General features: G+C 36.9%; 1 pseudogene; it reads left to right on the top strand.

Moving 5' to 3' along the window:
• Positions 1 to 5,071: 5,071 nt before the first annotated feature.
• Positions 5,072 to 5,786, top strand: LOC133068407 (serine/arginine-rich splicing factor 3-like; annotated as a pseudogene).
• The last annotated feature ends 18,444 nt before the right edge of the window (positions 5,787 to 24,230 follow it).

The following is a 24,230-nucleotide window of genomic DNA, read 5'->3' as shown; positions in this document are numbered from 1 at the left end:
GCTTGCATAAACAGTGAACTTGGCTACATACAATAAACACATATACTATCTTCAGTTCATTTAGGATCTGTCACTCAGTTGTGTCTGATTCTTTGTGATCCCATGGATTGCAGCACACCAGGCTTCCCTGTCTATCACCAACTCCCAGAACTTGCTTAAACTCGTGTCCATCGAGTTGGTGATGCCATCAAAACATCTCATCCTCTGTCGTCCCCTTCTCCTCCTTCCTTCAATCTTTCCCAGCATCTTGAAACTTCAGCTTCAGCATCGGTCCTTCCAATATTCAGGACTGCTTTCCTTTAGGATAGACTGGTTTGATCTCCTTGCAGTCCAAGGGACTCTCAAGAATCTTCTCCACCTCCACAGTTCAAAAGCATCAATTCTTCAGCATTCAGCTTTCTTTATGGTCCAACTCTCACATCCACATGTGACTACCAGAAAAGCCATAGCTTTGACTAGACGAACCTTTGTCAGCAAAGTAATGTCTCTGCTTTTTAATATTCTGTCTAGGTTGGTCAAAGGTTTTCTTCCAAGGAGCAAGCATCTTTTAATTTCATGGCTGCAGTCACCATCTGCAGTGATTTTGGAGCCTAAGAAAATAGTCTGTCACTGTTTCCATTGTTTACCCATCTATTTGCCATGAAGTAATGGGACCGAATGCCATGATCTTCGTTTTTTGAATGAATGTTGTCTTAGAAAAATTATTTTCCACTTTCCCCTCTTTTTCTGTCAATCCTGAGAGAACCAAGCCTTGCACATTAATTTACATTTTTGTCTCTTTAACCTTATGTAATAAAATGGATCATTAATTTTGGAGGCAATATTGCATAGTGATTAAAAGTAGGAACAAAACTTCCATGAGTTCAAAACTACATTCTAAATTCATTAGTGGCATAACTTTGAACTAGCTACTTCATAACTTTGAACCTCAGATCCTATCTGTAACTTGTGAAAAACTGTAACACTGTATTTATGAGGTTTTGGGGATAAATGAAGAACTGGCTTTAAGTTCTTAGGCAGACACAGTTAAGCGCTCAATAAATACAGGCCCCTTCTTGTTTATCTTCATTAAGCCCGCAGTAACTGGATTGAACACACATGTCCTACAGTAAGAACACAGGGTCACCAAAGGAAAAAAAGATAGAAAATGAATCTAATATTTCAAAATTGGCTTTCAAATAAATGTCAAAATTGTAATGATTACAGACGTGTTTATTGTAAGTGTAAAAAGCCCAATCATTAATGTATTTACATAGAAAGGTACCATTTCCTCATGCGATATGAGATAATGAGGTGTATTTCTACTGGCATTATTAGTTTAGTTCCTTGATGATACTGTAAGAGACTTATTTCAAAGGTTTGCTATTTTGACTTTTAAATTTGCTCCTCTGTATTTAGTCTTGGGTGTTATGTGACTGTTTTTTTTCTGAAACCATCCATGTTCAGTATAGTGCTAAGTGGCGTGTGGGTGCTATCTGTGGAGGAAAAATAATTCTGTTTGGATGATTTCTGAATAACGACCTTTGCTGATATTTTATTATCCAGATCTGGCTCAAACTATAACTTCCAGTAGCAATTGACAGCAAGTTTTTCACTAGGAAAACTGCTACTTCCAACAAATTACAGCCTTTGTTCACGAGAAAGACACTCCACAAAATGGTTATAGGAAGAACATGCCTCAAAATGATAAAGGTTATATATGACAAAACTACAGCCAACAGCATACTTAGTAGCAAAAGCTGAAAGCATTCCCTCTAAGATCAGAAACCATACAGGGATGCCTGCTATCAACATGTTAAGTCAACATAGCGTTGGAAATTCTAGTCATAGAAATGAGTCTAAAAAATAAATAAATAAAATGAATTCCAACTGGAAAGGAAGACATAAAACTGTCATTGTTAGCACATGACATACTATATATAGAAAAATCCTAAAAATGCCACAAAAAATAAATTCAGTAAAGTTGTAGGATACAAAATGAAAATACAATAATCTGCTATGTTTCTGTACACTCACAATGGACTATCAGAAAAAGAAATTAAGAAAAAATCCCAATTATAGCTGCATCAAAAAGAATAAAATACCTAGGAATAAATCAAACCAAAGAGATAAAAATTTTGTACTCAGAAAACTGTTAAGACTTGACACGATATTGAAAATGACACAAGCAAATGGAAAGATACACCATGCTCATGGGGTGGAAAATTAACCTCCTTAAATAATCATACTTCCCAAGGCAATCTATAAATTCAGTGGAATTCTTATCAAAATGCTGATGTCAATTTTAACAGCACTATAAAAATTCTGAAATCTGTAAGGGAACACAAAAGACCCAGAATTGTGAAAATAATCTTGAGAAGGAACAGAGCTGAGGTTATTGTGGTCCCTAATTTCAAACTACACTCCAAAGCTAAAATAATCAAAAAGGTACATGGTACTTTCACTTTCATAATACTTGCACAAAAACAGACACAGAGATCAATGAAGTAGAATAGAGAGCCCAGAAATAAACCCACATTTTTATGGTTAATTAATCTATGACAAAAGTGACAGGAATATACAATGGAGAAAAGACAGCTTCTTCAATAAATGATTGAAGCTACATGCTGGACAGCTACATGCAAAAGAATCAAACTGGACTACTTTCACACACTATATGCAAAAATAAACTCAAAATGGATTAAAGTCTTAAATATTAAGACCTTAACCATAAAACTTCTAGACAATACCATAAGCAACGTGCTCTTGGGCATTAGTCTTAGAATTATTGTTTGATATGTATTCTCAATCAAGGGAAGCAAAAGCTTAAATAAACAAACAGTACTACATCAGACTAAAAAGCTTATTCACAGCAAAGAAAACTAACACAATTAAAAGGTCATGTGCTAAATGGGAAAAGATTTTGTAAATTATATATCTAATAAAAAGTTAATAATTCAAAATATAAAAAGAACTCATGCAACTCATTATAAAGTAAAACAAAATTGGATTAAAAAAAATAGGCAGAGATTCTGGAAAAAATATTTTCCCAAAAAATGCGTACAGTAACCAATAGGTACATGAAGAGATACTCAACATAACTAATCACCAGGGAACTACAAAATGAAAGCATGATGAGATTCCACCTCACAGCTCTCACAATAACCATCATCAGAAAGACAACAAATAACAATTATTGATGAGGATGTGGAGAAAAGGTAACCCTCAGTCACTGCTGGCGGGACTATATTATAAAATTGATGCAGCCTCTATGGAAAAAGTTATAAAGTTTTCTCAAAAAATTAAAGATAGTACTGCCATATGGTCCAGCAGTTTTACTTCTGATTACTTACCAGAAGAAACAAAAACACTAATTCAAAACAATATATATATATTCCAGTGTTCATCACAGAATTTATGATAACCAAGATACGAAGCATCCTTAATGTTCATCAACAGACAAATGGATTAAAAAATGATATATGTACAATGGCATATTAGCCATAAAAAATGAATGAAATCTTGCCCTTTGTGGCAACATGAATGGACATGGAGGGTATTATGCTAAGTGAAAAAACTCAGAGAAAGACAAATACCACATGATCACACTTCTATGTGAAATTTCAAAAAGTACAAACTAAATAGACTGAAAATAGACTTATAGATTCCGAAAACAAATGGAGGGGAGCTGAAGGACTGGCAAAATATTTGAATGAGACTAAAAGTTATAAGTTTCCAGTTTTAAAAAAGTCACAGTGCTATAATTACAGCATAAGCAAAGTCATCATATGGCCAATAATACTGTAATAACTTTGAATGAGATGTCAAGAGAGTGAACCTCCTGCCATCTGGGCTAGTTAGAAAGCTTTCCTGGGAGCTGGGATCCCAAGTGACCTTCATTTCTAGTCATAGTATAGAAGAGAGGAATTAAGACAAAAGCTTGACTATAGCCAAACCTTAGGATAATCGATGACCTATTTTTTATAACCCTGACATGAAAACATGAACGATACAATCAAATTTATTTATTCAATATCTTTACTAAGAAACATGAAAAATATGGCATTTAGCAGTAAGAATGGAAATGGAAGGGGCATAACAAAGGAAGACAAGGGAGAAAACCAAAGATGAGAAATGGTAGAAGCTATGAATAATAACTCACGTAAACTATAAGATGAAGGAGACTGATCAAAAATGAGAGAATAAGAAGCAGATTTAAATTAGGTACTTCCACATATGGCAAATCCTGAAAAATACTCAAAGTTACCACTCCTGTTGAGGTGTCTCTGATTGCCCTGGAGCAGAAACAACCATCAACCCCTATTCACCGGGAACCTTGTATTTTTCCATTGAGGCTACCACAAACTCAGCATAATTTAACTTGGGAAAGCCTAGACAAAAATAGCTCAGTCATATCTGATTCTGGATAAATTCAAATGGAATTTAACTCACACAGAGTTCAAGCAGTATTATGTGTATTTCTAACGGATTAGCCCATAAATCCATGAGGGTCACATTTAGCTGTTTGACTGTAGTGTCAGATTTTTTTTTTAGTTTATTCGCTTGATTCTGATTTAAACAAAGCTCCAAATCCAGATAAAATTAAGTGATCACTAATGTCTTAACTGTTTACCTCCCAAGACTACCCATCTTCAAGACATTTTTTTAACACTCCACCCTACAAGTTAGTCTTGTAAAGAGAAAAATGAACCACTATTTTGATCTCATCTTATTTAAAACCATAAATCTTAGTGATGAACTTCATAACCTGCCTTGTTTAGCAACAAGAACAATTAGCTGTTTCTAAAAAATGATCATCTATCTGTTAAGAATGAAAAAGTTCATTTACTGAATTTATTCAAAGCAATTTTTTTCCTGGTTCCAGTGGCCAATCCTACTGAGGAGTTCCAGAAATGTCTCATGTATCATTGAAATAGCTCCTAGCTACTGAGGGTGACTAAATTAAAGAACATCGTTTGAATTAAAACAAACAAACAAACAAAAAAAAAACTTCTGGCCAGAGCATGTGGCTTTTATTTAATAATATGAGCTGACAATTTCGTGGATGCTGAGTGTGCCAGAACATCCGGGGATGCCAGGCGGAACGCACCTGGGAAGAATTATCCTAGGATGGTGGATTCGAACCTCTGCATTTCTAACCCATGACCTCGAAATACATCATGATTCCTGGTGATTGGACTGTAAAGTTTATGTAGGTAACCTTGGAAACAATGATAAAAAAAGACTGAATTGGAACGAGCCTTTGGCTATTATGGACCACTCTGAAATGTGTGCCCTGGAGAAGGAAATGGCGACCCATTCCAATACTCTTGCCTGAAGAATTCCATGGACAGAGGAGCCAGGCAGGCTACAGTCCAAGGGATCGCAGAGAGTCGGAAATGACTGTGCGACTTTTTCCAAAGTGTGTGGGTTGCAAGGAACCCTCTAGGCTTTGCTTTTGTGGAATTTTAAGATCCCCGAGATGCAGTGGATGCTGTCTGAAAGTTAGATGGGAGAACACTATGTGAATGCCAAGTAAGAATGGAACTGCCAAAAGGTGAAAAGATAAGTCAAAATCATGGCCCACCTCCCTCCTGGGGTCGTTCCCTTCGAGTTGATTTATCGGAGGAGCAGTACTCCACCTTGAAAACAAATCTCCAAGACAGAGAAGTTTCTCTTGCAGCTGGAGTAGGCCCCTTTCTAAAGATAGGGGAAGAGAGCGATAACTGTCCCAGGAGAGAAATCACAAGCTGCGCCTATCTTTCTCTAGGGCTTGTCGCCAATCTAGGTCAAATGAACGAGAATAGAAAACCAGTTTTCTAGAGGAATGTGGTACATAGGAAATAACTTCTACAAGAGTATGTACAGAAAATTCAAGTTTTGTTTGAGACTTCATAAGTTTGTTGCACTTTTGAAATGTTTTAGCTATTCACATTTGTTTGTTTTAACAGTGACACGAAGTTGTAATCCTCGGTGGTTTGAAATGGATCATATGAGGCATGTAATATCAGGAATTGTTACTTTAGAATGGTCCCTTAAGCAAAATGAATTTGCTTTTGATTTTTAGCCTTGCATAGACTGAGAAATCCTTGCATAATTTCTAACTCCTGCACAGCTAAAGTGTAATATTTAATATTATTAAAACAAAAAACTGGAAAAAACTGAAGACTTTTCCATAGTTGGGAAATGGTATGCAGCTGCAGTTAAGAAAACAATCTTTAAAAGCTTCTGTGAACACAGGCCAGAAGGGAAAAATTAAGCTGAGCCCTTAAACTAGATTAGACATTTGAAAATTCCACTAGTCTTCAGACCAGATAAGAGGTTGTCCAACTGGTGTAGAATCTAAAAAGTTTCAAGAAAGTTAGTTTAACTTTGCTTTAGGCCATAAGTTTCTTCCATGATTGCCATACATGAATACATAGCTCTTTGTAACATACTTTATTTGGAAATTTGAGACTACTCAAGATACCAGTGTCCTGCCATTTTAAGGGTATGTTATAGATCTAAACTTGGAGTTACTGGGCAAGATTATTTTCCATGCTGTCATTTGTAATAATTTTGTGAATCCTTGGGATAAAGTTTTGGTTACAAAACATAATATGAAGAGTTCAGAAGTTTGAGTGACAATACTGTGTTTTTCAAGATTTTTGGCGGGTCAAAATTAAATTCAACTAGTTTTGAAATTCTTCTATCATGTCAACCAAATGGTCTATTTTGTTGTGTTTCCTGGTGGCTTAGACAGTAAAGAATCTGCCTGCAATGTAGGAGATCTGAGTTCGATTCCTAGGTGGGGAAGATCCCCTGGAGAAGGGACCAGCAACCCACTCTAGTATTCTAGTTAACATGCAGATCCATCCAAAGAACAATCATAATAAAAGTTAACATATATAGGACATTTTGCATTTTAGTTCCCATTTTAATAACTTTAATATTTCAAAACATCCTTAAAACACATACACACAGAATAACTGACAAATAAAGCATTAAGCATTTATTCCTGATCACATACCAAGTAAAAAGTGAAGCTGGAAAATTCACAGCTATATCTATATTAGAAAAGAAGAAATACCTAAGAGCAATAATGTAAGCTAACATTTCAGAAACTAATAAAAAGAAGACCAAAACAAAAAAAAATAGAGTAAGTTAGGAAAATAGCCAACACTCGTTGTATCATAAAGAAAGCAAGGGAGTTTCAGAAAAACATTCTGCTTCATCGACCACTCAAAAACCTTTGACTATGTAGATCACAACAAATACTGGAAAATTCTTTAAAAAAAATGGGAATACCAGATCACCTTACCTCTCTCCTGAGAAAACTGTATGCCAGACAAGAAGCAACAGTTTGAATCAGACATGAAACAACTGACTGGTTCTAAATTAGGAAAGGAGTATGACAAGACTACATACTGTCACCCTACTTAGTTAACTTCTATGCAGAGTACATCATGCAAAATGCAATGCTGGAAGAATCACAAGCTGTAATCAAAATTGCTGGGAGAAATATCAATAACCTCAGATATGCAGATGATACCACTCTAATGGCAGAAGTGAAGAGGAACAAAAAGCCTCAAGGAACGTGAATAGGAGAGTGAGAAAGCTGACTTGAAACTCAACATTAAAAAAAACTAAGATCATGGAATCTGGTCCCATGACTTAATGGCAAATAGAAGGGGAAAAAGTGGAAGCAGTGACAGATTTTATTTTCTTGGCTCCAAAATCACTGCAGACGGTGACTGTAGTCATGAAATTAGATGATTTACCAGTGAACTAAGGCCATCAAGTAAACTTGTAAGTCATAAAGATTAGAAAGGAAATGTCAAACATTCTTTATTCAAGGAAGGCACAATCTTATTAGCAAAAAATTTCTACAGAATTCACGGGAATACCAATGTGTGAGATGTGGTATTACAGCATACAATCAATATATAAAAATCATTATGTTTTTATGTAACTAGAATAATGCATCCTGAAAATTAAGACAAACTGCATTTGAAATAACATCAAAACTAACATAATAGTCAAGGGTAAATTTAGAAAATAAAATGTGAGAAAAAATCATAAAGCATTGCTTAGATAAACTAAACAAAATCTAACTAAACAGAAATACATCATGTTCATGGATTGTAAGACTCATTGATAGAAATTCTTGCAATTTTGATGTATGAACTCAATGTAATTCCCATGAAAATCTCAAAAGGCTACTTAGTACAAATTGACAAGTTGACTTTAAAATTAGCATATTATCATAGCAAGGGGTATCAGTAAGAACATTCAAATATATAATTAAGTGGTTTCAATCAAGAGTGATTTTGCCCCCACACCAGGGGGACATTTGGCAATATCTTGTAGACATTTTGGCATGCATAACTGGGTAGAGTCTAGGAATGAAGCTGAGCATCCTATGCAGCACAGGGTCACCTTCCATAAGAAAGTTTGGCCCCAAAGAGCAAATAGTGCTGAGTTTGAGAAATCTTGATTTAACTGCAGCAAAATAAATAGATTAATATACCCATCCCCTAAATTGGGGTATACTGTATGATCAAAGCAAAAAGATTCAGTAATAAAGAAGAAAAAAGGAGAGTACATAATGGACACTGCCAACTCTGACTATAGGCGATCTCTATTTTGCATTATTACATGTCTTAAAATTTTTCTTTTTCTTCATGACACTTTCTTCCAATAATCAGTTAACTGATCATGATCACATTTTACCAGCAATGATAGCCATTTGCCTTTGCTAATAATATGGTCTAAGGCATTGAACATGATTTTACAAAATCATATTCTCTGATAATAAAATTTCACGTTTCTTATATTTTGTTGGATTAGTCTGTAGCTTTTGTATGCTAAAATTTTATATTAGGAACATTTTTAAATGGTTGGCTTACTTTGGTATTCTTATCTATACAGTGGTAAATCTGTCAGCTTTCTCCCTTTATGTTTATTAGACAACACAAAAGCCCTAAAGTCTCTAATAGCTGCGTAATTCAAGTCTCTGAATTTCTGTGCTTCTCAGAGACCAGATTGCTTTGGGAAATTTTTCCATCAACACGTAATAGTAAAATTGATCAACTGTGTCTCAATTCTCGGAGAAGGCAATGGCACCCCACTCCAGTACTCTTGCCTGGAAAATCCCATGGATGGAGGAGCCTGGTAGGATGCAGTCCATGGGGTCGCTAAGAGTCAGACACGACTGAGCGACTTCACTTTCACTTTTCACTTTCATGCATTGGAGAAGGACATGGCAACCCACTCCAGTGTTCTTGCCTGGAGAATCCCAGGGACGGGGGAGCCTGGTGGGCTGCCGTCTATGGGGTCGCACAGAGTCGGACACGACTGAAGCGACTTAGCAGCAGCAGCATCTCAATTAAAATGTACAAATTTGATTTTCTTCTGAAAAGTTTGTCTCTGAGGTAATATAAAACTCATGTTTATTGGATATGGTATGTACAATGTGTCATTTCATTATTCATATAATAGAAAATGGTGTATCTTAAGCTTGGATATTGAAATTCTAACAACTCTAGCATCTGGGTTTTTCCCCCATACCACCAGGCAATTCTCTGACACCAGCTGGATATCTTATGATTAAATTACACCTGACACCATCTACCTAGAGATAGCCTCAGTTCTCAAAGACTCAGTCCTACAAGAGTGTCCCTCCACCCCCACTTCTGATGCCAACTACATGTCTAGGTAGTCACCTGTGCTTCTGACCCACCAGTTATAGATTGGAGGTCCTAACAACCCCCTCGTTGGGTTCGATTGATTTGCTAGAGTGGCTCCAGAACTCAGGAAACCGATTTGCTTACTAGATTACCATTATTAACATGGGCATAATTCAGGAACAGCAAGATGGAGGCCATAGATGCATGGGGCAAAGTATGGAGGCAGGAGCACAGAGCGAGCATCCATGTTCTCTCTGGGCACACTACTCTTGCTGCATCACCATGTATTCACAAACCCAGGAATCTCTGAACCTTCTCCTTTTGTATTTTTATAGAGGCTTCATTACATAGACATGATTAATTAATCACTGGCCATTGTCATTGTTGGTCTAGTCAACCTCCAGCCCCTCTCCCCTCCTTGGAGATTGATGTGGGTCTGAAAGTTACAACTATGTAATCACTTGGTTGGTTGATTTCCTTGGTAACTAGCCCCCATTCTTAGGTGCTTCCAAAAGTCACCTCATTAACATCAACTGAGGTGTGGGTCAAAGGGATTTGTTATGAATATCAAGAAGACTTTATCATTCATATCAATTAGGAAAATCCAAGGGTTTTGGGAGCATATTTCGTATTATAAACCACATTGTAAACATGAAAACAAATTCTTGTTTTAGTCAACCAACATTAAGATTCTGAAACAAAATTTCATATCAGTTCAGTTCAGTTCAGTCTCTCAGTTGTATCCGACTCTTTGCAACCCCATGAACTGCAGCACATCAGGCCCTCCTGTCCATCACCAACTCCCAGAGTCCACCCAAACCCATATCCATTGAGTTGGTGATGACATCCAACCATCTCATCCTCTGTCGTCCCCTTCTCCTCCTGCTCCCAATCCCTCCCAGCATCAGGGTCTTTTCCAGTGAGTCAGCTCTTAGCATCAGGTGGCCAAAGTATTGGAGTTGCAGCTTCAAAATCAGTCCTACCAATGAACACCCAGGACTGATCTCCTTTAGGATGGACTGGTTGGATCTCCTTGCAGTCCAAGGGACTCTCAAGAGTCTTCTCCAACACCACAGTTCAAAAGCATCAGTTCTTTGGCACTCAGCTTTCTTTGTAGTCCAACTCTCATGTCCATACATGACCACTGGAAAAACCATACATGACCACTAGAAAAATTACATATAATACATGAAATAATATGATAAGGATTTCTGTGGTCTTTTGCCACATGCCAAGTTGGATTTTATCAACAACTTCAGATGTCCAGATGATACCACTCTAATGGCAAAAGTGAAGAGGAACTAAAAAACTTTTTGATGAAGGTAAAAGAGCGGAATGAAAAACCTGGCTTAAAACTCAACATTCAAAAAGCTAAAATCATGTCATCTGGTCCCATCACTTCATGGCAAGAAGAAGGGGAAAAAGTGGAAACAGTGACAGATTTTATTTTCTTGGACTCCGAGTCATGTGGACAGTGACTGAAGCCATGAAATTAATTAAAAGGTGCTTGCTCTTTGGAAGGAAAACTCTGACAAACCTAGACAGAATATTAAAAAGCAGAGACATCACTTTGCCAACAAAAGTCCATACAGTCAAAGCTTTGCTTTTCCAGTAGTCATGTATGGATGTCAGAGTTGGATCATACAGAAAGCTGAGTGCTGAAGAATGATGTTTTTGAACTGTGGTGCTTGAGAAGACTCTTGAGAGTCCTTTGGACTGCAAGGAGATGAAACCAGTCAATCTTAGAGGAAATCTACCCTGAATATTCATTGCAAGGACTGATGCTGAAGCTGAAGCTCCAATACTTTGGCCACCTGATGCGAAGAACTGACTCTCTGGAAAAGACCCTGATGCTGGGAAGCATTGAAGGCAGGAGGAGAAGGGAGCAGCAGAGGATGAGATGGTTAGGTAGCGTCACCAAACTAATGGACATGAATTTGAGCAAACTCCAGGAGATAGATGAGGATAGAGGAGCCTGGCATACTATAGTCAGACACAATTTAGCGAGTCAACAACAACTTGGATTTTAAATCAAGGTTTGAATTTGTGAGCCAGAAGAAATTGAAACACATACTCAATATCATAACTTGGAGTTCACTTAATGATTATCATCTAATTAAAATCCATCTTCTCTCCAGCTCTATCACATTGTTTTCTTGCCAGCATTATTATGTTAATGTAGCATTTCTTCACAGTAGTATTTTCTTTACAAATACTTGGGTAAAATGCAGCAGGTTAGCAATTATAAACTGACTGTGCCATTTACAAAACCTGTGAGATTCATTGATTGCTGCTTTCCTGCATCATTCTATAACTGGCTAAAAGGTTACCTTCACTGATGAAAGTGTACTAGGAGGCATGGCAATAGAAGGTATTGATGAAATGTCTACAGGGAGAAAATGCAATTGTGATTGCTGTGAAATTCCACTTGGGAATCTGTTTTAAACTTCACAGTTGAGAGGTAATTTCATTTGTTTTCTCCTGCTTAGAAGTCAGGGTTTTAAGCCATAGGTGATTGCTACAGGATGCTGCAACGACAGTTTCCAAATTGCTTTCCAACAGATATGATTGGAGCAATATATACTCTTTTCTGCTACTCCTTATTTTAACTGAAACTTACCTTTCTCCAGAACCATATGCATTTCCATTTTTTCCCAGTAAAGGATAATAATGGAAATAGCTGCCATTTGTTGATAAATTACCAGTGTCTAGTCCTCTGCTTAACATTTCACAGAATTGCCTTTTTTATCAGAACCATAATCTAGTTTAGACTTTATTGCTCCAATTTTATAGAACCTGAGATTCAGAATACTTTATACTTTAAGAAATTGTTTGATGTTAGATACATAGTGTGTAGGAGCATTTGGGTCTAATACTTGCTCTTAACCACTGATGTTTCTGCTCCCTGCATAACATAACCCCATGAAGTGGAGGGAACATCAGTATTCTTAGGCATTATTACCACTTCATATTCACTATATCTCTACCCTTATGCATAAGAATTGAATTTTGTGAATAGCATGTCATCCTGCTACACTTCTGTATATCATTATTTTATTAACACCATCCACAAATCTCCTGGTTTATTTCACTATCTATACTTAGCCTTTGTCCATGAACTTGGATGATTTCAATATTCATGTTGACAATCTACTTTATATTTTAATGCTAACAATTCTTAATCACTTCTCCAATGCCCTGCACATCCATTCTAGCAAGCTATATCCTGGGATATGCCTAGGCATGGCCATTTAACCCAAAATGCTTTAAATACTAAACTTGAACATCTTACTCAGAACACAACCAATTGTTCATATCTATTACTTTTACTACTTCTTTATTTTCTTTCATGTCTCAACTTTTTTATCTCAGTCTATTAACTCTGTTATTCTTAATCATCGTCTCAATATAGCTAAATGATAGCATAAGAAATAAATAATTCCATATATTATCTCTTAAGTGTGTGTTAGGCATTTTACACATTATCACATATTATAGAATTATAGAGGTAAAGCAAAACACCCAAATTCAGAGAGAACATAAATTGTATAACTAGAATAAGAACACACGTCCACTATATGATTCCAAAGTCATCTCCCTTTCACTACGCAAAAACAAAGATGCAGTCTACTTTAATTATATATCACCCTTTTGCTCATATCTGTTCTCACCTGTCTTGCAGAGTTCAACCTCTAAATTATTTATTCCAATAAAAGTTGGTTCTAGGCAACTTGGGGGGAGGGATAGCACATAATCAGTATTATAATGGTTTTTGATCCTTCAAAAGGTGTAATATACATAAAGAGTATATAATATTTAAATATTATCAGGAGGGCAAATAAGAAAATTAAGACTACTTAGAGAGTGAAGAGAGGTAGAGAAACACTGCCATCAAGTCATGTTTTCAAACTACAGCATATCCAATATTGTGCTTAATCTCTCTGTATTGCTCAAGTCAACTCTTCTCATTTATTTAAACACTCCAAACTACTATTCTTTCAATTATTCAAACCTCTCAGCAAACAAGTAGATGTAAGAACACACATGGATGCACATATATAACAAATGATCTTGTATCCTTCCTATGGAGAAATCTGAAGTTTCAGGTGAGAGATTTCTCAACAGTCTGCCCCTCCTTACTTGTCATTCCATTATAGGAACCTACACTCATGCTCACAGAATTTTTCCTTTCTTAGTAGAAGATATATTTCTCTGTATTTGTATTCTGAAATGAGAACATCTCAGTATCTTACTCTATCACACTAATTCTCTATTAATTTTATCTTCTTTTTTTCTTCTGTTTTCTTTTACTTGCAGGCAAAGCATACATAAAATTGCATATGCCATGAGTCAGTGGAGACTGAAAATTGAAAAGAAGATATATATATGTGTGTGTGGATAAAATCCATATAAGGAAAACTACAAAAATTTGATAAACAAAATCAAAGATGACCAAATACATAGAGCGCTATTTCATGCACATAAACAGGAAGACTCAATTTTATCTGGATGTCAGTTTAGGAAGACATTATTTCATCATCTTTGATTTTGTTCATCAAAGTTTTATAGTTTTCTTCAAATGGATCTTGCACATATTTTGTTAGATTTACACCTAAGCATTCTATTTTTGGAGTCACTAAGGTAAATAGTATTGTGTTTTTAATTTTGATTTCCACTTGTTCACTGCTGGTGTATAGGAAAGGGATTTGATTTTATATATCAATCTTATATCCTGCAACCTTGTTATAATCACTTATTAGTTCCAGGATATTTTGGTGATTCCTTCAAGCATAGACAGCCATGGCATCTGCAAATAAAAGCAGTTTTTATTTCAGTGATTTAAGCAAATAGAGGTTATTTTTATCACATAACAGGAATTCTGAAAGTAGGCCATTGTTATCATTGGTTTAATAGCTTAGCAATGTCAGGGGTTATAGGTCCTTAATTGTTTTGGTCTTTATCCCCAGGTATAGATGCTCCAGAGTGTATATGCAAATGAATTGAGAAATTGTATTCACAAAATACTTGCATATGGATATTATAGCAGTATTATCTCTAATGCTAAAACATGAAAGCTATCAATATGTCCTTGAGTAAGTAAACGGATCAACACACTGTGATTCACCCAGAAAAAAGAAATACCATTTAGCACTAAAAAGATATGAGTTATGAGGTGATGAAAAGACATGGAGGAAATTAAATGCATATTATTTAGTGAAGGAAGTTACGCTAAATAGGCTACCTGCTATATGATTGAAACTGTATGGCATTCTGACAACGACAAGACCAGGATACAGTCAACAGATCAGTGGTTTTCAGGGCTGTGGAGAAATGGAAGGTCAAAAAGACATACTCCAGGGGAGTTTTGGGTCAGTGAATCTATTCTGTAAGATAATATAATGTTAGACACAAGCCATTAAACATTTTCCAAATTCACAGAATGTACAACACCAAGAGTTAGCTCTAATATATAAACCATGGACTTTGGGTGATTATGCTGTGTCAATGTCAGTTTATCAGTGTAACAGATGTACCACTCTGGTGAGAGATGTCTTTAGTGGAAAGGCTGTATATGTGTTGGGGGTGGGAGTATATGGGGAATCTCTATACCTTTCATTCAATCTTGCTGTGAAAGTAAAACTTTTCTAAGAAATAGTTTATTCAAAAATCATAACAGAAGGCAGCATTCACTAAATTCCTCTTATTGACCATGTCTCTGTTTATAGTGCTTAGAACACAGCAGCAACCCCACAAACCTGTCCTGGAGCAAATGGCACTGAGCTTATGTTATTTTCTAGTGGAGGGACGTTGATATCTTAGTTCATTGTGATCCTTTTTACCAAAAACTAGCACCATCTATACTGTGTTGTATGTGTCTGTTACATACCAAACTAGATGAGGAAAACTGAGAGGAAAAATCAAATATTTTTAATGCTTGTTACCATTAGAGTGGCAATGCCTTATTCCTCAAATCCTGTCTTTATTTAAGTTTGATTAATCTTTTAAAACTTTTCTCTGTTTTATATTTCTTTCCTGAGTTTTATATTTAAAGTTTAATTATTTTATATAAATATTTTATATATATATATATAAGAGAGAGAGTATTTTGAGCATCCAAGTTGGTACTAGTGGTGAAGAATCTGCCTGCCAATGCAGGATACATTAGATATGTGAGTTCAATCCCCTGAAGAAGGAAATGGCAACCTACTCCAGTATTCTTGCCTGGAAAATTCTGTGGACAGAGAAGTCTGTAGGCTATAGTGCATGGGGTCACAAAGAGTTGGACATGACTGAGCATGCACCCGCATACAAATTGATTATTTCAGTATTTCTTAACAATGAGGAAAATAAAGTCCTAGTGAGATTAATAACTTTCCCAAATTCAACAGCAACTGTTAGCTCTTGGAATCAGCCCATTGTTTCCCATTCTGCATGTCTACCAGCTTAATGGGTATGCTGCTGCTGCTGCTGCTAAGTCACTTCAGTCGTGTCCGACTCTGTCGGACAGCCCACCAGGCTCCTCTGTCCCAGGGATTCTCCAGGCAAGAATACTGGAGTGGGTTGCCATTTCCTTCTTGAGGCTTTCTTTATTGTGTTCATGATGTGCTCTTCCATTACAAAATGTAAGAGAGACTACAACATAATCAATGACATCGCAAGCCACCCTATGCTTAATTTGATAATTTTCCCACAGATTTCAGGTTGATAAAGACAAGCTAGAGAAATATATTATGAAGACAGTATTCCATTAAAGTGAAGAGAATGTCAGTCTTCTGTGTGAGCATGAAAATTGTAAATGGTTTTTTTTAAAAGCTACACCTTAAAGAAGATTACTGCATAGATGCAATAGAGAGAGGAAAAAAAAAGTGAGTATAGAAGCACAAAGCTTTTAAGAGTAAGAGTCTCAGAATTTCAACTATTTTATAAAGAGCATTTTAACATTTAAGCCAATTTTGATTTTGATTGCTGGATCTCATATGCCATTTGTGTTCCAAGAATTCAATGTAGGATATACTACTTTACAAAAAAATTTTTTTTCAGATTTCAATGGAGAAAATCAAATTGGATATTGAGACATACACAAACACTCAGTGCTTTTAGAAGCTAAATAGAAAAGAATATATTTGAAAGTCACTGGGCTTCCCTGGTGGCTCAGTGGTAAAGAATCCGCCTGTAATGCAGGTGACACATGAGAAAAAAGTTCGATCCCTGGGTCAGGAAGATCCCCTGGAAGAGGGCAAGGCAACCCACTGTGGTATTCTTGCCTGAAAAATCCCATGGACAGCGGAGCCTGGCAGGCTATAGTTCATAAGATCACAAAGAGTTGGGCACAGATGAGCATACGCAGCAGCAGAGAGGCAAAGTGATACTGCTAAAAGGATAATAACAGAGGGATCAGAGAGGCCGCGGTTAACGTCTAGGAAGTACACACTCAAGAAAATTAGTTCATCTCTCTGAATTTTTATTTTTTTCTTCAAAAGAATGATTTTAAAAGATAAAATTTATATAGAACCTCTGAGGGCCTGATATGTACTTCACCTCCACATATTAGCTATATTTATTCTTTTCTCTGTGATGCCATATGCTAAGCAATGGACAACAAGTGCCTGCCTAAGAAGCATAAATATAGAAAGAAAGATACACACAAAATCAGGCAGTTATAGTGTAGGGTGACAGTAATCTTGATGCGAAAAATGCATGGTATTAAGAGAATACACAGGAGAATCCTGCAGATATGCCCAAGGGTCAGTGAAAACTTCCAGGAGGAGGCAATATCTAAGCTGGATGAGGATGAAAAGAATTAGCCAGGTGAGGAAGGAGACAGAAAAGCCTTCTAAAGCTAGAGGAAACAGCTCTGAATAACCCAGAGTCAAGGCATATTGCAGTAGCCCCCTACTACTGGCCTCTAAGAGTAGATTCTGGTGGATAAGAGATCCTGAGGCTGGAGAGGAGGACAAGGTCAAATTATCCAGATTAGGACCAACCCAAATTTGATCCATCCATCATCTTTTGCCTCAAGAAAGAGTTAGGGAGAAGGGTAGAAGTTAAAGTATTGATCATTGATAACAGTAGTTACTTCAGCACTGAAACAGGGGCCAAGGAAGACCCTTCTGGTCCAGGGTTTCATCCTTAGAAGCTGGATCCTTAGATGCCCTAGGCAGATAGGATCAGACCAGTGTGGTGGGGCTCTTGAGAACTCAGCAGAGTAGCTTTATGATGAAAATATTTCAACATTTAGAAAACCCATCATAATCATTTTTTGTGTACCAGTTAAATATCAGTTCTAGATATAAAGACTGGTAAATTAAATCACAGCTTAAATTTATTTTTGCTCTGAACTCACATTACTGTAGTTTAATATTCTGCTCCTGTGTTGAGTGTGTGTGTCTGTGTCATTGTTTCACAGAACATACAGTCCAGCTATCATAAATAGGCCAGGTTTTATTTTTCAAAATTACTAATGCCAAATTCCACTGCATATGTGTATTTTTCTAGGTCTGGGGTTGGCAGACTTTTCTGTCAGCAGTCAGATAGTAAATACATTAAGTTTTGCAGTCCAAAAAATAAATAAAAATGACTTGTTTATTTGAATTAAACTACATTAAATTTACAATTTCAAATTAAATGTAACGCATTAAATTGGTGATTCTCACACCATACAGACTGTGTCATCCAGCTAAATTGATCTACATATCAGAGACAATCACATTTGTATAGAACCTTGACATTTTCAAAACACTTTTGCACTACCAAATATAATATTCACAATATGGGGAAGAAAATCAAGCATGCGTGCATGCTAAGTCGCTTCAGCCATGTCTGACACTTTGCAACTCTATGGACCACTCCTGTGTCTATCGGGTTCTCCGGGCAAGAATACTGGAGTGGGTTGCCATGTCCTCCTCCAGAGAAAATTTACAAACACTTTTCAGGTGAACCTTCATAGCTGCAATATTTTCATGAGCAAAAAGGGGAAAGTATTACCATTACCTCTACTTTGTAAATGAGGAACTTGAGACCTGGGAGATAAAATCTATCTTGACAGCTAAAATGAGTTTGATATCTCTAGACTAAAATATATGAATAAATGTATATGGGAATGAAGATTTTAAATTAAAGAACTTTCATAAATATTTCACATTTCAATCTTTATGGTTAAGGAAAAAAGCTAGAAATTACTTTCCTCTGAGGTCTCTAAAACATACACATTTTGGAACCAGATTTTATTTCAAAAGTGACTTTCAGTACACCATTTTTACAAGGAGTTGAAAAAATTAGAATCTGGTTTTGGAATCAGTAACTGAAATATGTTTTCTTAGTAGAATCTTGAAACTAGAATTCACAAAAATACTTTTGATATGACAAGAGACAATAAGAAGGGTTACAAATGAGAACAGTAGAAAAATATGAGTAAAAGAATGCCCACTTTTAGTAAAACTGTTTCAAAACATTCTTACAGTAAAAGTTACTACTGACATTAATTGTTCTAAACAATTATTGCCCTGAGGTTACAGAAGATACTTTACTTTTGTACATATAGAACTATGTTAGTTTTGGTACATACATATACAAGTACTGTGGAAAATATTATTTTTCAAATTAGAGAAAGCATCTTTAAAAGTCAAAAAATAAGATTCACTAAATATACCTTCTAGTTTAATACATTTGGCAAGTTTCTTTGGAAGAGCTTGTGCCTACAATACATCATATGTAAAAAAGGTATGATGTGTTGTGATAAGGCAGAAATAACACAAATTTAAAAAAATAGAAGAAAGGAGAGAGGAAAAGAGGAAAGCGGAAAAAAATTCATTGGTTAGTAAATAGAACTTAGGATCTTCCCAAGTGGCTCAGTGGTGAAGAATTCACTTGTCAATGCAGGAGATACGGATTTGATCCCTGGGTCAGGAAGATCCCCTGGAGTAGGAAGTCACAACCCACTCCAGAATTCTCGTCTGGGAAATCCCATGGACAGAGGAGCCTGGTGGGTTACAGTCCATGGGGTCGCAAAAGAGTCAGACATGACTTAGTGACTAAACAATCACAAGTAGAACTTAAATGATTCTATTGAAACTGGCAAGCTGTTATTACATTAAGTAAGATAGCTGAATTTCCCACATGTCAGTTTGCTGGTAATGAACATCAGAGCTGTAGAGAGGGTTTTGACTCATTTGTGGCCTCTTACTCAAGTACACCATAGGAGGCATCTCAATGCTAAGGAAAACTGTGTTCTTAAGAATTCAGATTCCCCAAACTGGATGCATGAGAGCCAGTTATAGCATCTTAAGTGATTTCAATTGTTGCCTGTCAGTCTTTGATATGGTACACATTAACATCAGAGATATGGTCTTCATACACGTGAGGGAAGAGTCCTCCAACATATACTTAATACTCACCACATTTCATCACAGAGCAAAACCCAACCCTGGATTCAGAAAAGGAAGTCTCCCCCACTCCTTGTGTGAACACACTTGTCTTCCACATCTCCTCATTAAAATCCTCTGTTTTGGAGTTACAGTAGGCCATTGTTAAAATGTTAAGCACATATTACCTACCGGGTGGAGAGAAAAGGTCCCTCTGGAATTTTAAAACACCACTAAGCTAGGTAAACAAAAAACAAACCCATGCAAACCCATGTATTTGTGGGCAGCCCTCACAGACAACGCAATCTGAGAACAATGTTTACCACTTCTCTGGATTTCACTCGCTAGACATGGCTTACATTTATTTCAGTTCAATCCTAGTCCAGGAAGGTGTGACCTGACCCAGCTTAATCCCCTAGTGCTCTGTGCTCACATGACTCCTCTGGATTCCATTCCAACAGTGGGTGATGGGGCAGGAAAAGGAAGAAAGGAAAAGATGGTGGGCTTCAAGGATCTGTCCTTGTCATTCTTGTTGTTTAGTTTATAAGTCATGTCCTATTGTATTGTGAGTCCATGGACTGTAGCCCACCAGGCTCTTCTGCCCATGAGATTTCCCAGGCAAGAATACTGGAGTGGGTTACCATTTCCTTCTCCAGGGGATCTTCCTGACCCAGGGATCAAACCTTCATCTCCTATTTGGCAGACAGATTATTTATCACTGATCCATCTGGAAAGCCCTCCCATGTTATACATTGAATAAAGTTAGCTCACTGTTATCTTAAAGAGCCAAAAGTTTTCACCTCAGAAATTTGTCGCAAAATTGACTCCATCAAATTCTCAAAATACCAAGATTGTTTGGGGACCATTTTTCAGAAGAAAAAGCTTTGAGAAGATTAAGTGAATACATGCATTTGGTTTTATTGGTTTTATTTCATATTTAATGTTCTTTGCACATATCACATGCCTACTAATAGTTGAAGTTCTGGTCAGTTTGCATTTTTTTAAGGAAAAGCTATTAAATTGATGTCAATCTATATATTTCAAAAGCAAAATTCCATATATATTAACCTTCACAAGGTGGACACATTTTATCAAAACCCAAGTATTTTTGTTGTTGTTCAGTCTCCAAATCATGTCCGACTCTTTGTGACGCCATAGACTGCAGGACACCAGGCTTCCTTGTCCCTCACCATCTCTCAGAGTTTAGCCAAATTCATGTCCATTGAATTGATGATGCCATCCAATCACCTCATCCTCTGTCACCCTCTTCTCCTTCTGCCTTCAGTCTTTCCCAGCGTCAGGGTCTTTTCCAATGAGTCGGTTCTTCTTATCAGGTGGCCAAAGTATTGGAGCTTCAGCTTCAGCATCAGTCCTTCCAAGTGAGTATTCAGGGTTGATTTCCTTTAGGATTGACTGATTTGATCTCCTTTCTGTCCAACGAACTCTCAAGAGTCTTCTCTAGCACCACAATTTGAAAGCATCAATTCTTCGGCACTCTGCCTTTTTATGGTCCAGCTCTCACATCTGTACATGACTATGGGAAAAACCATAGCCTCGACTATATGGATCTTTGTCAGCACACTGATATCTTTACTTTTTAATACACAGCCTAGGTTTGCCATAGCTTTCCTGCCAAGCAGCAACTGTCTTCTTCCCAATGTACTTCTAACCCAAGTGCGTCTCTCAATATTAGACAACTAAAGCATATAGAAATAAATCCCATGTGTATTTGTGTGCATGGGGTGTGTGTGTGTCATTATCTGTTTTACATTGGGTCTTATGCTATTGATATATAAGAGCAACTCAAAGATTCAGTTCAACTCCTTATTTGGTAGATGAAGAAAATGTGGCTCACTTAGGTTAAGAGATTTATAGTTTATTCATCTAATAGACATAATTGACACCTTAAGTCAGGTGTTCATGATTCTATTAGTCTTTCTACTATAATCTCATGAAACATTCTATGTAAATTCTCATGTACAGGTAAGGGAACATATCTTGAGTGAGAGAGAAAGATCCATCCTTGCAGTTAAAAAACTTTATTGTCATATGGCTTGTTAGTGAAGGATAAGACAAACCTGGGTCTCTATCCTCTTTCTCAAGAGTTTTTCCAGTATACCAGACTGGTTCTTGATTTTCTTTTTTCAGGATCTACATATTACTTCAACTCGCTAGCATTTGGAACAATGGAAAAGATAACTGTATGTTATAGGAACCAATGTCTGCACATCAGATAAAATAGGAGCTCTCATTGCAAAAAGATTTGGGAAAAATATTTTTATGAGATTAAGATACATTTCTTGGTCTCACTTGTCTGTGTGTGGCTGAGTGATGGGATATGTTTTGCTCTATTCAATTTATTCTTGCCAGGCTATACAACTACAAGAAGCAAAATACTTGGATTTAGCTGGTCGACTCATACAAAGTACTTGTAACTATCTAATAAATATGTATTATTGTTATTATTATATTACACTACTGCCTAAAATTTTAATTCTATGACCTATTAAAAAATAAAGAATAGATTTGCTTTTTAGAATAATCCTAACAAGGACAGTTCCTAATTTGGCATGAGAGGAGGAAGTTTCTCATTTGGCTCTGGGAAGCCATATGGCAGCTAGAGAAAAGAGAATTAGTGAGGCAGAGTGAGCAGGAGCATTTCATAACAGGTGAAATAAAGCATTTATGTCCTGCCTCCGTATTTTTATTGATTTCAAGTTTAGGACATGGGGGAAATGTAAGGGCTGTGGCTAATTTTCATCCTCAAACTTTAACCACAAAATACTAAATAAAATTCATTTCAAAAATATTATCACCACAATCATGGAATGTCTAAATAAACACCTACAGTGTCTAAAAGTCTCTTTTTCTCCTAGGGTAGAGACACATGTTTGGGCTTCTCCAGTAGCTCAGCAGTAAAGAATCTGCCTGCCAATGCAGGAGAGGCAGCAGACTTGGGGAAGATCCCCTGGAGTAGGAAATGGTAACCCACTGCAGTATTCTAGCCTGGAGAACCCCATGGACAGAGGAGCCTGGCAGGCTAGAGCCCATAGGGTTGCGAAGAGTCGGACGCGACTGAAGCGGCTAGGCACACATGCAGAGACACGTGTTTATCTGGGTTTGTTTGTATGTGTCTGCATCTTACATCCCAGAATTACTGTCATGACCAAGGACTTAGCTTCCCTCATAGCTCAGTCGGTAAGGAATCTGCCTGCAGTGCAGGAGACCCAGGTTTGATTCCTGGGTCGGGAAGATCCCCTGGAGAAGGAAATGGCAATCCACTCCAGCATTCTTGCCTGGAGAATCCCATGGACAGAGGAGCCTGGAGGGCTACAGTCCATGGGGTCGCAAGAGTTGGACATGACTTAGCGACTAAACCACCACCAAGGACTTAGAGATCTGGCTAAGACACAAGGAAACTCTTTATACCCTTGCAGGTGCTATCTCTGCTTCTGAGATGTTCAGAGACACACCATCCATACATAGAGTCAGAAAGTTTGATACTTCTGAGTATATGCCTACCCACAATCTGATTAGAGCAAAATTAAACGATGTTATATCCTTTCTGGGGGTATTTTCTGGCAATCATGTGGAAAATTATGCAAGATATTCCCTTTGAGCAGTAAACACAGCCTTAGTCTAATGCATCACAATGAAGTATCATAAAACACTTGAAGAAGACCTTCCTTAATTACAGATTATGAAAAATAATGGCGATCATCTCCCCACTTCACCTAACGTCTCTACATGATGGATCTTCAGTAATGGTGTGTGCCCGTCTTTGACAGGCTCTATTTTTCCTTCCTGATAGCCCTCTCATTTATTTTACTACAGCTGTGTCTTCACGACGCAAGGAAGTTTTCAGAGGCAGAGTGCAAATAGTAGTTACATCTTTCCCAAGACAAGCCTCATGGACTGATTAGACCAATTACTGGCCCTTTTCTGGACAATTCAGTAGAAAACCATTTGGTTTCCATTTCTTCTGAACAGCAGTATATTAACTGAGTTGTTCTTGCTATGAAATTGCTTTTTTGGTCCCTATCCTCTAATACCTGAATCCTGATGACTCCAAAGCCTGCTTTTCTAGTCTTCTGTACTTTTAGCTACTCTTTCTGGGCTTATAAAGCAAGTTTGTAATTTTCAACAAAACTGAATAAAGAAAAATGCAAACAAAATATAAAATTACACCTAATGAAAGAAGAATTGATGAAATTAGGATAAA

Source organism: Dama dama, chromosome 2, assembly GCF_033118175.1.
Source record: "Dama dama isolate Ldn47 chromosome 2, ASM3311817v1, whole genome shotgun sequence".
Taxonomy (NCBI): Eukaryota; Metazoa; Chordata; class Mammalia; order Artiodactyla; family Cervidae; genus Dama; species Dama dama.
The sequence above is the reverse complement of the archived record's forward strand: the minus strand, read 5'-3'. Positions and strand labels throughout refer to the sequence as shown.